At 36.7% G+C, this 15,748-nt stretch overlaps 1 protein-coding gene across 1 annotated transcript in view; it reads left to right on the top strand.

The window, feature by feature from the left end:
- LOC113229401 overlaps positions 1-15,748 on the top strand; it is an 89,600-nt gene that overhangs the window by 42,531 nt on the left and 31,321 nt on the right. The window lies entirely within an intron of this gene.

Genomic DNA, 15,748 nt, shown 5'->3' with positions numbered 1-15,748 from the left:
GATTATTTTACTATTGTTATTATGTTTCATTAGTAATAGGTTGCATTTATTGGACTGCATGATTATAATATTATTACAAATTATTGCATGAGAATTACTAAAACTAAGAAAACTTTGTATGCCATAAGGCGGATCACAGTGATTCAAAATTCATTCTTGTAACAACTTTATAAACTGTGTATCACAAAGAAATAAATGATTTGTTTTGATTTGATTAACCCCTAGATGGCAGCACAGTGATACAAATTTCTATATAATATCGAAACGTCACAACTTGCAATAATAGGTACTGATAGCACTGAATTTTCGATGATATGCCTACAGGGTAAAGTTTAAATTATATTAACAATCCAGAATTTGTTTTTTCTTTTTAAATTTGAAACCAAGACCATCAATATCAAGATTTTGTAGTATTTCAAATTAAGAATGTGCGAGTTTTGGCACTTCCATTGTTTTTTCTTCAATGCAATTTTGTTAAAATTACAATTACGTCAGTGTAGCACCAAATAAGCGTTTTTTATATTTTATTTATAGTATTTACGTACACGTGAATGTGTAATAAATAGCCATGCGTAAAAGTAATCTTGATTTTTACATCTATATCATAAGCGGCTTAATTAAATTTAAACTATTAACTCTAAATGCCACTATGTAATAAAACTGTAAGCTCCACGCAACACGTGGCCATGATATAAATTCGTAATTAACCTAGACATTCAGAGTCGCCTACAATAGTTATATTTAGGCGATATACTTTCAGTGTATGTGCCTTCTTTCTACATCAAATGGAATTGGTACACGCAAGAAAGGCCAAGGCTTCTTGGGATGGGAGTTTAGTTTATGCTTGACGAGTAGGTACATACGCGGTGTGAAGGCAAGATGATGATGCTTTGGTTAGGACTTGTTTAGTAATACATTCCGTATATTTAGTAGCAATAGAGCTCCTTGTGAAGGATTTCGTCCAGGGAACTGCTGCCACCTTACCTGTTTCTGCCGCCAAGCAGTAGTATAGCGTGCGTTCCGGTTTTGAGGGGTATGGGTGGCTAGTGAAATTACAGGCACGTGGGACTTGTGAAGTTATGTCTCAGGGTGACGGACGTAGTGACAGAACCCCTCAAATCTTTGCCATTGAATGGTCTGTGCGGTACTGCAAATGTTATAGACAGGCGTGTCGCTTACCATCAGGCGCACGACTTGTTCGTCTCGGCAATAGATATTATAAAAAAAAAATACACTTGGGCACTTTTCACGTTTTCCGTGGGTTGTGAACCTTCTTCGACGCGCAGCTTTTATCGCGATGAACAAAAAACTCATGGTAAGCAAATTAAATTCCGCACATAAATACCGAGAAACGCAGAGGTTTCGAACCCATGACCCTGATTGAGAGGCGATATGTGAAACCATTATCCTACCACGGCTAAATTTAATTTGTATAAAATAAACCTTATCAAAATCTTCTGTTCGGGCACTGGCTTTTGGTGTTTTCCTAACTTCATGCAAACATTTTTATTAAATAGCGAAGTCTTGGCCAATGTATTATTTAATAAAGCATGGTCACACGTTCGTAAGCATTCAAAAACTGTCAAACGAATATCGGAAACTGAATGGCACAAAGGCCGCAATCGAATATGTCAAACAACGAATCGTATTTTGCACTAACGTCAAAAGTAATATCGTCGAGCACAGTAACGCAGATTTAAACAATAGCATATCTGTTCGCACGCTGTGTAGTGTACCCGAGATGCTCTGTTCAATAATGTGACCTTGACCTGTGCAAACACCGACGCTGGGTGAGGTGATGACAATTTTTATTCAATTGAAATCTAATATTGGAAGTTGAATGGCTGTGAATTTACTTGTGACATGTTTGAAAACATATCTACATACATAGGTATTTTGTATCCTCAATAATAAAATGGCGTAATTCGAAAAATAATGTTTTTGGGAGTGTGAATAAAAATAAAAGGCAAATAGCGTATCAAATACATTTCATATACGTAAAGTGCTTCAAACATCGATTAGTTAACTAGAAATAGAGACGAAATGTCATTTAATTTGTTTGAAACTATTATGCCATATCATTACTGTGACAACTGCATTCTGATTGACCACCCCGAATTCGAAACAATTGACGGGTGTCGTCAATTGTTTCACTTCAAATCGACCAGTTAACTTGAACTTTGCTATAATGGACGAAAATTGCAAAATGACATATTTAATATTTAATTACCGGTGTAATCCCGAAAAGTTATTATTTTGCAGATGTGACTTTACTACATCAAAGATGCGATTTTCTTCTAAGAATAAGTTTAAAAAAGTATGGATACACTATCACGAATCAATAAACAGCTCACAAGTCCGGTATTAGGAGCGTATCTACTGACACATCACATCATCATCATAGATCTAGAGTCCAGCCCTTCTGTTTTAATAAACTATAATTATACTATCGGCATTTTGATTGATACTATCGTAATTGACCAAGCTCTTGACGGATTTGAGCCTGTAGCTTAAGAGGGAGCAGAGGAAAATTTCCTAATCTTCGATTTGATTTTAGAGGGGTATATTCACTTTAAAGTTAAAAATAAAATATTGTATGAGTAACTACACGATATATTCAAGCATAGACATTAATCAGAAACATAAAACAATAAAGTTTCCTCGATAGATAAAAATCACGAAATGACCTCTAATTTTCACATTTTTTCGATTCATCCTCGAAATGCTACAGGTTATTAGGACAAAAATTAGATAATTAATTATATTTATGCATGATCGAGAACTGTCACTACGGATTTTTTTTTAATCCCTTTAGTTTTAGAGTTATTCCGCTAAAACGAATTTGGTACTTTTAATGCGCAAAATTCAACATCTCCTGTCGCATGTCAGACGAACTTCAGGCATATATTTGTTTCACAAATTTGGGCGGAGCCAACGTCAAAACTTTTTGGCATGCTCCCTCTTAACTGTTTAGTGACGTATGCTAATAAGCGAAAATTTTGAAATCTCTCAAATGATTCTTACCGCCTTTGGGCACTGCGTCCGATCCATATTCATTCCGAATCCGATAAAATACGAATGTCGCTTGTACACCTAAAGATTACCACTAAGCTAACTATTTATCCTTTCAATTTCCGTCAACTTTTGGCACAGTTAGTACATTATGAAGACATGGAAGTAAAAAGTTTTGGGTACACCTTCTCCGGTTGAACTGACTTTTCAGAGAAACATTGTATGATAATTACGATAAACTTAAATAAGACAGCAAGAAATGTATTATACTTTTAATAATAACATAATACTAACACACACACTCAACATAGCCGCAATAGGGAAACCGTGTTTCGCGGATGCTATGGACACACGCATTGCACCCAAACTCACGTGAGAAATAAATGTAGGCCATACAAATATTTCTCCCGGCCTGGGAATCGAACCTGGGACTTCTGCGTGGTAGTCATATATTTCATTTTTATATTTATCGATACTCGCTGTTTCCCTTCATTCCTCCACGCAGCCGTCACCGCCGCGTTCGGTCGGACTCGGATCGGACGCAATGCGCGAGCGTTAATACAAATAATACCGTACTTTCTTCGGTCCGCGAAAATAAGGTATTCTCGACTTCGGAAGACGGAATTCGGATTTAGTGCGTAATTCCTCATATAAATAGTACTCCGACTATTTCCGACCGTCGTTTCTCGGATTCGGAACAGCTAGGGGATGACACTCGTTCTCCGTCTAACGTCCGTCCGAAAAAATAACTGTCAAATAAGTAATACTCGACCAAATTAAAAGACAACGTCAAGTATAAAGCTTCACTCGCACCATGCGTCTTTTAATTTGGTCGAGTATTACGTATTTGACAGTTATTTTTTCGGACGGATGTCGGACGGGGAACGAAAATAGATCCCCAGGCCCTGTAGGTATTCTAATTCTTCGTCCAACATCCGTCCGGAAGAATTAATGTGAAATAAGTAATACTCGACCAAATTATAATGAAGCTTCGTACTTGAAAACGATCGATGTCGGGCTGATAACGAAAGTACAGGACCTCGCTTATTTCCGCAGCGCACTAACGCTCTTAATCAATTAGTAATCGTTGATGTGCCAGTGATAAATTTTTTTAATAAAAACCCCCTATACAATAGAAAAACGACAGTTGTCAACAAAAACTTAGGATGACCTGAGATCCAAAATAATAAACGTTTTGACGTATTACGACTACGCGGAAAATCGGCTTTGCGACATTTAAAATATGACTTCAACTTGTTTTGTAGTTGATAATGAAAACAGGAGATACCAATAGTCAAACTTTCAGACGTCGAAACCGCTAGATTGGTTTACTTCAGTTACTTTCACAGTCTAATGAAATGCGGCATTTTGCTTTGGGGTAATGCCGCCGATATCAATAGAATCTTTGTCCTGCAGAAACGTGCAGTTAGGGCAATTTACAATCTGGGCCCCAAAGTATCTTTGAGAGATAAGTTTAAGGAAATTAACATTCTTACACTAGCCTCACAGTACATTTATGAAAATGTAATTTATGTTAAAAGGAATAGTAATTTATTTATGAAAAATAGTGACAGACATAACATTAATACGAGGAATAAAAATAAACTAGCTTTTCTTGATAGTCGTCTTCACAAAGTCAAACAATCATTTAAGGGGCAATGTATACGCTTCTATAACAAGATTCCGGTTGATATACAAAATTTGCCTTTCACGAGGTTTAAAACTATAGTGAAACAAAAACTTTATACTAAAGGTTATTATACAAGTTCTGCGTACTTGGATGACAAAAATCCGTGGTAGTAACCCGTTTAACTCATGGAGGTATCTCGATCTCTGATGTTTCAAATTGAATGTGTACAAATGTTATTTACAAAGAGCAACCCCTACAGTTTCTTGCTCCTTCTTCTCAGGGGAATCTGCCTTACGAATGAGCGGTAGAGTTTAACCATTGTGACGATTTCAAGTGTAATAATGCTTACCTATGAAACAAAGATTATTTTGAATTTGAATTTTGAATTTGAATTTGAATTTGAAGTATGAGATTGATTAAACTTCACTTGGTAAAAAAATCACAGTTCCCCAAATGTTCAGTTTTATCTGCGGAAAAATATTGTTATGGTACCATGTGACGGGACGAACAAATCCTGCGCCTGGTATTAAGCGATACGCCTGTCCATAGCAGTTATGCCACTGCCACTGCGCCTGTCACCTTGAGATATAAGTTGACAAGTCTCATTTGCCTGTTATTTCACCAGCACCCTTACCTTTCAAAACTGGAACGCAGTAATGCTCATATTACTGCTCGGCGGCAGAAATAGGTGACGTCGCAGTCCTTCATACACGAACTTTGCTTAATTTGAACGAATCCTGGTTTAATTTGATTCTTATTAGACATATTTGAATGATATTTCCTCTCCCGCGTTCTGTAATAAATATATTAGGGGATTATCACCTCATTTGACTTTGGTACGTTATTTTTGAAATGTTTAAACATCGAGGAATGAATTTGTGGCGCACTTATTCGCGTTTACCTTACACGCTTCAAAACCATTTTGCCTTAAAATCGATTTTTTAACACAGGCGTAAAGTCCAGATAATATGTTTTCACAACTCATTGACGAATTAATAACTACTTCAACGTGAAGCAATGAGCTAATATAAAACAATAATAAATCAATAATAGCTGGCTAGGTGTAACAATTACCAATTCCAATAATTCATAAGCAGTAAATTGCTCTGCATTAAAAGCGGCACCGGCGCACGCCATTGTTCGAACCATCGCCATTGGTTAGTTTGCTTGGGTAACACAATAGCTTTTACCAAGTACTTGTTTCGAACTTGTTTCATTTTTTTTTACTAGGAAATCTCTGGATCGCGGGTGCCTTGACCACACGCATAAACAATCAGAAATTAACTCAAAGTCATATAAAGAAATGTAGGCCATACAAATATTTCTCTGTGTGGCAGACCAGCATGGCAGGTTGCAGACAGACAGTTGTATACTCCTGAGTCATAGTTATCGATATGTAAGGGAATTATTAAAAGGAAGGAATTATCGAGTTCTTAGGTTTCAAACATAGGAAATGAAACTACAGTCATCAAAAGAACAAGCGCAGTTTTTGTTAATTATTGAAAATTGGCAAAAACGTACCTGATCCCTAGACACTTTTGATGTGTGTATTTTTTGGAATATAAATAGCGTATATTTGTTTTTTCAAACAAACCAATGTTTCGGGCCCTTTACAGGTCCTATGGGCACGGGTGACTGGACGAAATTCAATCAAGCATATAACAATGAAACCTTCTCGTGTTTTAGTCATACAGCTTTGTTGAGATTACTGCATCTAAAATCTACGCAAGTATAGACACTGAATTTGACTAGAGTTCAAACATTTACTGGCAGTTACCATTCATTGTGCGCTTGGGCAACGCAGTTTAACCCGCGTCGCGTGCGTGAGCGTGAAAATCGTTTATAATGACAAATCGATTGGTGTGTTGGGCAATAGGGTGGCAAAACTTAGAAAATCCTATAAAGACATGGATTTTGAACCAGGTAAGGTTTTAATTAAGTAAAGGTTACATTGTCTTGCATTGCTTAGGAAAATATTTTGATCAGTTGACATGACGGGTAAAGGATATAAAATAAAAAAGGAATTATGATACGTGGTTACAACTATTACATTTAGACGAAGAGGATTAGGCTCTCTAACTTTTTGAATACAATACGTATTGCCATATTCAATTTTCATTGGGTAAAGTAGTCAGATACTCAACTAACGTCTCTCCAAGTTTTTTTTATGTTTTTGTACATATGTACATATGCCTGTTTGCCACTAGGGTAGCCAAAGATCACAACTCACTACTGTCTTCGCTAGTTACAACTCTCTTTGCCTCCACCTTTACATTAGCCCTTAAAACTTGCGCGTTTATTGATACTTTAATCTGCCCTATTTCACTAGTACCTTCTTGTTGTACAAGAATGCCATCTCCAATGTGATCTAGATATGTACGTCGTGGCCTTTCTCCGCGTTTTCATCCTTCATCTTCATCAACCTATTATATGATGCGGGTTGGGGGTCTTACACCTTATCCAAAGGTTATGAACCTTTTTCGATGTTCAGGTTTCACCACGATGTTTTCTTTCACTATTAGCGATGCAGGTACGTAACTTAGACATTAAAGTCACAGGTTCATACCGCCACAGGCCTTCGAAACTTCGACCTCTTAATTGAGCACCAAGAGTTCTCACACTAGGTTACTACTATCTGACCACATTCGCTCCAGAAATGTGTGCCGTCAATCTAAGTAACAACCATGCCTTCTACATGAAAAAACTGGGCTACTACATCATCTTTCACACCACAATGCTCTCTTACTACACAGTCATCGCTTTATATGTTTCGTGAAAAATATAACATTAAATTTATATTTAAAAAACTATGAATGTTGCCTAGATTCTTTCATTTTGCACATGTGCAATCAAACAAGTTATACAAGTATTCCAAATTTCAACATAATAACAATAGCAGTTTGACACAGCAGATGGACACCAGAAACTCAGTTTAAGGCTAAATAATTGGGTTCCTTATTTACTTTTGGTCTTCATCTTCGACCGCCTTACTTCCACTATGTTACTGACAGTCGATGTACCTACAACTAGGTCTATCTGTAAGTTACGTTATGTCTCAGCAATTCACTGTTGTAACACATTCAAGCCATTCATGCATCTAGTTTGAATCTTATCTCGATTTTGACCTTTGTTTCAGTGCTGCCTGTGGGAGAGATCTTTCCCATACGTTACCAAATCGGGCTTAAAAAGCCACTTGTTGTCGCACTTGTCAAATTAGTTCACTCTTATCGTGTGACTAGAATGCTGCTGTTGCGAAATTGTTACGACTTGTTGGCATTTCGTCTCAAATGGCATTACCTATAGCCATAGCTTATATTATGCGTAAACTCGAGAGAGATATGTATACTATATAAATAACATTCAAATTTGCATAATAAAAAAGTAACGCCTTGTGAACTTTGGTGTGTAAGTACATGATTTAGTCATACTTAGGTATGAAAATGAACTTCAATGGATCGCCTGGGTTTTTATCCACTTTAAGGAAGCTCTGTATTATTGCAGTTTCACATTTGAAGTTGGAGTATTATACTAAATCTACCGCATCTGTTTTGTTTTTGGTCATCATTCAAAATATTGGATGAACCGAACGCCCAAGGGTGAAGATTTGGAAATCAGTCGGTTAGTCTAACTTATTATCCACTTAATGCTAAAACCACTGGACCCATCGATAGGACAAATACATCTTGAATTTTTTACCAGAAAAGATAGCAAACACAGCTATTTCCGGCTGTCCGATTTATTGAATGTCACTGGTGCGTTGATTCAGTGCCGCATTGAATCAACAGTGGAAAACGAGTCACTGATCCATTGAACCAGTTGCGTTGCCTTGAACTTTCATTGCCTTACGTAACTCACTATATACTGCAAACACAGACATGAACGGAGCGATCAGCTTTCTCCTATGGCTCATTGTTTTTAAGATAAAAAGTAGCGCATGAGGTACGCATGACTGTGTTGCGCGACTCATGGACGTGGTGATGAGTTTTTTCTCCTAGTCTCCCATTGGGATCGACAGAACATTTAGAGCCGACATCTGCTACGATCCTGACATATCTCTTTCGTTTCCTTTACTATCGCTCTTTTCATCGCATTTTTTTTTTTTTTTTTTTTTTTTTTTTTTTTTTTTTCATCGCATCCAGCCGCTGCGGGCCATATTTCTCAGGTCATCCGCCCATCTTGCCGCAACGTGTCCTATACTACGTTCGCATTGACCTGGTCGCCATTCTAGACCAAGTCTGCTCCGTCGGCCATCAGCTCTTTTGCAGACATGTGCTTTGTTTAAGGACATCCTCAATCCGAATGAGACATTCATATTTCCTCACACGTTTAATAAACTTTGATTCGGGGTTTTTGTGCCAGGATTTTTTCACTCTTATGTTTTAGTTAGTAAGTTACCTATTCTAGAGAAAGTGCAAATGGGAATATTTATTATTAAAATTACATCAAGCCCGCGCCTCTCGTGAGCACACTCGCAATCTTTTCTACAGAAGAGTTCCATCGACGAAGTACTTAATTCTCCGCAGCTTCGCGATATTATCAGCCGACGCCCCAATTCAAGAGGCTGCCATTTGGTTTGGCTAAATGATAGTTTGTTACATTACCAAGGCTGGGACTAGTGGCAGTTTATGTAATTTTTCAAGTATTTATAACAAATACTTGTTGAATCCGTCTTTATTTTCAGATTAATATTATAATCTGAATTCGTGTATTTTATTGTATTTTTTATTTATTATACGACTGTTTATCCACACGTCCGTACGACTGAGAGAACACAAAAATAAACATTTTGTGAGAGGGAGCAGAGGAAAAATTCCTAATCTTCGATTTGATTTTAGAGGGGTATATCCACTTTAAAGTTAAAAATAAAATATTGTATGAGTAACTACATGATATATTCAAGCATAGACAGGAATCAGAAACATAAAACAATAAAGTTTCCTCGATAGATAAAAATCACGAAATAACTTCTAATTTTCACATTTTTTCGATTCATCCTCGAAATGCTACAGGTTATTAGGATAAAAATTAGATAATTAATTAAATTTATGCATGATCGAGAACTGTCACTACGGTTTTTTTTAATCCCTTTAGTTTTAGAGTTATTCCGCTAAAACGAAATTAGTACTTTTAATGCGCAAAATTCAACATCCCCTGTCGCATGTCACGCGAACTTCAGGCATATATTTGTGTCACAAATTTGGGCGGAGCCAACGTCAAAACTTTTTTGGCATGCTCCCTCTTAAATTTTCTTACTTAATATTTGAGTTATTAAGTTGTATTAGCAGCAAAATGATTTTTATAGTTTTTTTAATGACCATAGTTCTTCCTGAAGTGAATCTTATAATATTTTATTTTATTCATTTTAACCTTTAACATTGTTTACAAGTTTAATACGGTACTTACTGTACACATAATACATACATAGTACTTATGTTTTAATCGTAAATTTATACTTACAATTGTCATTGATCAATAAAGCATTAAATTATTCGGCAAAAACTGAATAATGAGGGTCACCCTACGCACGGTGGGCTGTAGGTCAAGGCGCCGAATAAATGCGCGGGCGCTGCATCTTCGCCGGTTGCGCCGCCGCCCGGGGCTGCGCAGCAGGCGGCAGCGTGCACGCAGTCAAGCGAAAATTCCTGCAAAAAATTTTAATTTTAATATAATATTGAAATTAACATTTGGAAATTGCGAATGTTTTCATTGTCATTTTTTCACTAAGCCGTTTTTGAAGGCACATAAATGCAATTTTATTTGGAGAGTACGCATTCCGGTTATAGAACTAAAAATAAAAAGTATACTAACCTATTTATTGAATTGATGACAAATCTTACCTTTGGGAATGTGTGCAATTTAGATCCACTCTCAGCCTTCCTTCTTCAGTCCATTACAAATTCATTTAAGAGCAATGCATTCTATGCTTAAGATTTTTGCTCTTGTAAGTTGTCTTGATCATATATTTGAAGTAAATATTGTAGATGTTAATGCGTACAAATGTTTATTTATAACGAGCAACCCCTAAAGTTTCTTATTTATTCTTCTCAGGGGAATTCGCCTTACAAATGAGCAGTAATTAAGTAAGAGCAGATGTCAAGTGTAATTTGTTTATCAATAGATATACAAATTACATTTTACATTAAATTAAAAATAGATAAACAAATTACACTTGAAATCTTGAGCTTGAGTTTATATAGTTCGGAACACATCATTCTAATGTCATTGATATATACTATTTTTTTACGCTACCAAGGGGACAAACAAGGGTGGTCAGCGACACGCCTATCCATAACAGTTGCAGTGTCACTCATGTTCACTTGCACTAAACTTAAGTATGTTTTAAACGAATGCTTTCAACACAAAAAGCACTTAATACATTTGTGTTAAGAATGCTTTATCAATATAAACATTGGTTTAAGACGTACTTAAGACGTACGTACTACAAGAGCTTTAAATTGCATAGATCTGAGTGGCACTGCTACTACGCCCCTTAACTTGAGATATAAGTCGACAAGTTCCATGTGTCTGTAATGTGTATTGTATTTAACACGCGCACACACTTACAGCCCCGGATTAGGGAAACCCTATATCGCGGGTGCCACACATAGACAATGACAAATTACACTCAAACTCACGAGATAAATAAATGTAGGCGAAACAAATATTTTTCCCGGCCCGGGAATCGAATCTGGGACCTCTGCTTGACATTCCGGCATGGTAACCGTTTGGCCACGGAACTCTCTCTGTTACGTTTTCACTCCTATACCGCTGAACCAAAGTTGCTGAATTTTGGTATAGAGATAAATGGGACCTAGTCACACAATTTTTTTGTTACATAAATAAATGTGAAAGGGGTTGAAATATGGGATGAAAGTTTGTATGGAGAACCAATCATTTTTCAAATGCCGCGAAGGCAGTTAATATTATTAAGTGACAAGACGAAGAAGTCCTGCGCCTGGCGGCAAGCGACACGTCTGTCCATAACAGTTACAGTGTCTCAGTGCGAGCTTTAAATCACAAAAATCTGAAAGGCACTGCCCCTGCTCCTGACTTTATGTAACAGTAGAGCTCCTTGTGAAAGAGTTCGTCCAGGGTATTCTCATCTTACCTATTTCCGCCGCCAAGCAGTAATGTCAGCATTACTGTGTTCCGGTTTTAAAGGGTAAGGGTGCTGGTGAAATTACAGGCACAAGGGACTTGTCAACTTATGTCTCAGGGTGACGGGCGCTGTGGCAGTGCCCCTCAAATCTTTGCGATTTAAAGCTCTTGAGTGGCACTGCAACTGTTATGGACAGGCGTGCAGCTTACCATCAGGCGCACGACTTGGTCGTTCCGTCACTTGATGTTATATAAAAAAAAAGATTGTTTTGTGCGAGTCTTGGACACTCCTGTTTCCTATTATTCCTGCGATTTCATCGCTCTACCTCTTTGATGGCCTGCCTCGCCTTCTTTGCTTTAGTGGATATGATTTAGTGATAGTCTGTGACCACTTTCTGTCAGTGAACCTTTGAATATGGCCAGCCCGTTTCCATAAGGTATTAGTGATTCTGAAATTTTTTTTTTCTTTATAGCACTCCGCTCTCCATAGGCGGCGGCGTAATAAAATCAAATCAATAAATAAGTTTAGACGGATCTGTAAAGAATGTTGACAAGTTTATTACCTGCATACATTGACTTACAATTATATGGACGTCGGGTCCGCGCTAAAAAGTGTTCGAACTTATAGGGCGTTAAAATCGTATACAGAGCGTCATTCACGCTTTAGTCTTCGTTTGTTCGACTGACAGCGAAGCAAGCAAAATTAGACAGTACTGCGATGACATTACAATTTAAATTCAACGTTTTAGCTTTTTCATATTCCTTTACATGTCACTACGTTTAAATAGGTTGACTTGGGATATTTTTTTCGTCGTTTTTGTATTAGACCCGTCGTCCATTTATTTGTAAGTCAATGCCTGCATAAAACTAAAAAAAAACAATATCAAAGTCATAAAAGACCAATTTTTACTGTTAATAACATACTCACGCAATTCAAATTATTGTTTATTTATACTTATAAAAACTTGAATCAAAATAATACCGAATGTAGATCGATATAAAAACACATTAATGAACCTGTATTACAATCATCGCTCCGAATCACACACATTTTAATTGTCGTTTTCATTGATTTTAATTTGTTCAACCTTGATCTTTCGTGGCCTGGCTAAGTTAACCATTGAAATTTTGCGACAAGCACAAATCTTCATGATGAAGAAGTAATATTAAATAACTCACAGAAATAGGTATGGTGATAGTATTTTCCATTTTCCAGCACGAACTAGTTATTTCCAGTTTGATTCATAATTTCATCTTCAATGTTGTACTTACTGTAAGTAGTGGTTTTCATCACAATCGTAAGGTATGTCTTTTTTTTTCTTTTTTTTTTTTTTTAATACATGACAGGCAAATGACTCCACTCCACCTGATGTTAAGTGGAAAGTGGTATCCAAACGCGAAGGAACCTAGTGCAGCGATGAAATCCTCACTGCACTAGCCACCTCCACCCTGCCTGCCTACAATATGCCTCTTCACGCCTCGTTTGAAGGACCCCATATCATAAGAGGGAGGGAAGACATGTGCCGGAAGGGAGTTCAATTTGTCAACCGTGCGGCAGAGAAAGGAGCCACCGAACCTTTTAGTACGCGATGGAATTCGGCAGGTAGTGAAACGGTGACTACGAAGGCAAGCACGCGTGCTTCTGAGCAGGAACGGGGAAGGGGGGATGAGGTTGAACAGCTCTTTAGAGCACTCACCATGGTACATGCGGTAAAAGGCGCTAAGCGATGCAACATCTCTACGCAGTTGCAGAGGTTCAAGGCGTGATGAGACCTCTTCGTCGCCTATAATTCGAGTAGCACGACGCTGTAATTTATACAAGGCATCGAGTAGGTACTTGGCGGAGCCGTCCCACAAGTGCGAACAATACTCAACGCAAGACCGGACCTGTATTTTGTACAGCAGGCATAACTGGTCCGGCGTGAAAAAACGTCGCACCTTGTTCAGGACTCCGAGTTTCCGTGAGGCTGTTTTGATCACAGATTCGATGTAGCTCCTTGGATTCAAATCACAGCAGATTTCCATACCGAGCAAGGTAAAAATTGGTTACTTGACGTTAGAAATAGTTATTGTGGCAGTACTTCCCTGGAAGAATTCGTTCTTTCTTGCCCTACTGCCACTGAAGTGGGTTCGTCAGTCAATTTTACACTCACTATCCACGTCTCGTAGCCGTGTGAAAACTTACCATCAATAACAGAAATCAGATGCACGAAACTTTATCCATATTGTTCGTAAAAGCAAATCACCATAATGTCATCGGATTTCCGTAACAACAAGTGAAAACATTTATACGTTACTTGTTTGCCTTGTAAGATGCACCTGCATCTAAACTACCAACTTCAAGATCAACTGAATTGTATAATCAAATTTTTAAATCGTCATTAATGCTAAATTGTGAAGAACTAAACGAATTTAGTTTCTAATTAACTCTAAAATATGAGTTTAATAATCTTGACATTATGTTTATATTGTCATTGATGATATTTGGCATTTTGAATTGGGTAATCTATAATTAAATATTTTGTTCTGCAGAACCGTGTTGTTAGGACAATTTACAAACTGAGAGATATGTTTAAAGGAATATTCTTACAGTGCCGTCATATTGTACCTAGCCATACAGTACATTCATAAAAGAACAATAGGAATAGTAATGTTAATACAAAAACAAAACTAAACATTAAGTTACACACCACACGTTCATTAAAGGGCAAGCGTTTTGGTAAAGAAATCCTCAGAAAAGTAAATGTTTATCATCATAATTATCGACCTTGAGCACCCGTGCCTAAGGGGAGGATTCTATTGTGGAGTTTCTACGTTTTTCAGAGTTTAAAATAAAATAAAATCGTATTCACTTGACATGGAAAATGCATTATAAAATACAAAAATTATAAAATAATAATTAATTCGTTCATAAATACAAAAAAATACTATAGAAAAAAATAAGAAAAAGAATAATAATAGAAAAAAAAGTTACAACAAATAAGCAAAAAAAGCATGTCAAAAAGGTCCATGATTCAGCATTTGAGGACTATGGTAATTACTAATTACATGGCATAAAAATATAACACCACAATAAAAAATTATAATTCACATACTAACACAATCATACAATAAATAAATTAAATTAAATGTAACACATACAACATTTACACATTTACATACACAGGTTTCATAACGATGTTTTCATTTAGCCTTAGCCAGAGATATTAAGTATTTACCAAACATATACAAATGTAAGTAACTTAGAAATTAAAATCATAGGTAAATGCCGTTACAGAGATTCAAATCGTCGACTTCTGTCTTGATAAGCGTCATTATCTATATTCAATATTTGCCATTTACGAAGGTTAAAACTACTGCGAAACAAAAACTTTATTCACAAATAGTATTTTATGCAACCGTTGCTTAATGAGGGTTAATAAAGCCGAGTACCGTGTTTAGGCCACAAGATTTAATTATGTAAAGATTGCATACAATACTTTTTCTACGAGTAAATAAAATAATGAAACACAACCAATATTTAATGTTTAATTTGATAACAATTCATGACAACAAAAGCATATTTTTTTAATAAATTTTGACCCATTTAGATTCGCTCTGGACCTTTTGGAGGGAAAAGTGTCGTTTTTATTTTGACTTTCAATTATTTTGTAAAATCTAGTTTAAAGTGGAATAGGATAGTGCTCTAGTGCCTTAATCGATGATTAAAATGCGAAATTATACGAATCTCAATCTGAAATACCCGTATCGGCCCGTTTTAAGGAATCCCGAGTCAATCCAAGCACGCCGCCTCAAATTGCCTATCCTCTTTGTGGCGGCCATATTTACAGAAACATAATTAAACTTACTTCATGTTTAGGCTGATGGCTTTGCCAAAGCCTTAATAAATAAAAAAAAATTGACCCATTTAACAGGGTAAGCAAAGGTTCCACCATACAGCCTCTTCATATTTAGACGAAAGCAACTGTTGCAAGACTTTTAGGCCAATTTAACCAATCAGGAGGTTGT

The sequence above is a fragment of the Hyposmocoma kahamanoa genome, unplaced genomic scaffold (genome assembly GCF_003589595.1).
Source record: "Hyposmocoma kahamanoa isolate Upper Pololo Valley unplaced genomic scaffold, ASM358959v1 62, whole genome shotgun sequence".
Taxonomy (NCBI): domain Eukaryota; kingdom Metazoa; phylum Arthropoda; class Insecta; order Lepidoptera; family Cosmopterigidae; genus Hyposmocoma; species Hyposmocoma kahamanoa.
Note: the sequence above shows the minus strand (reverse complement) of the source record. Positions and strands in the feature narration are given on the sequence as shown.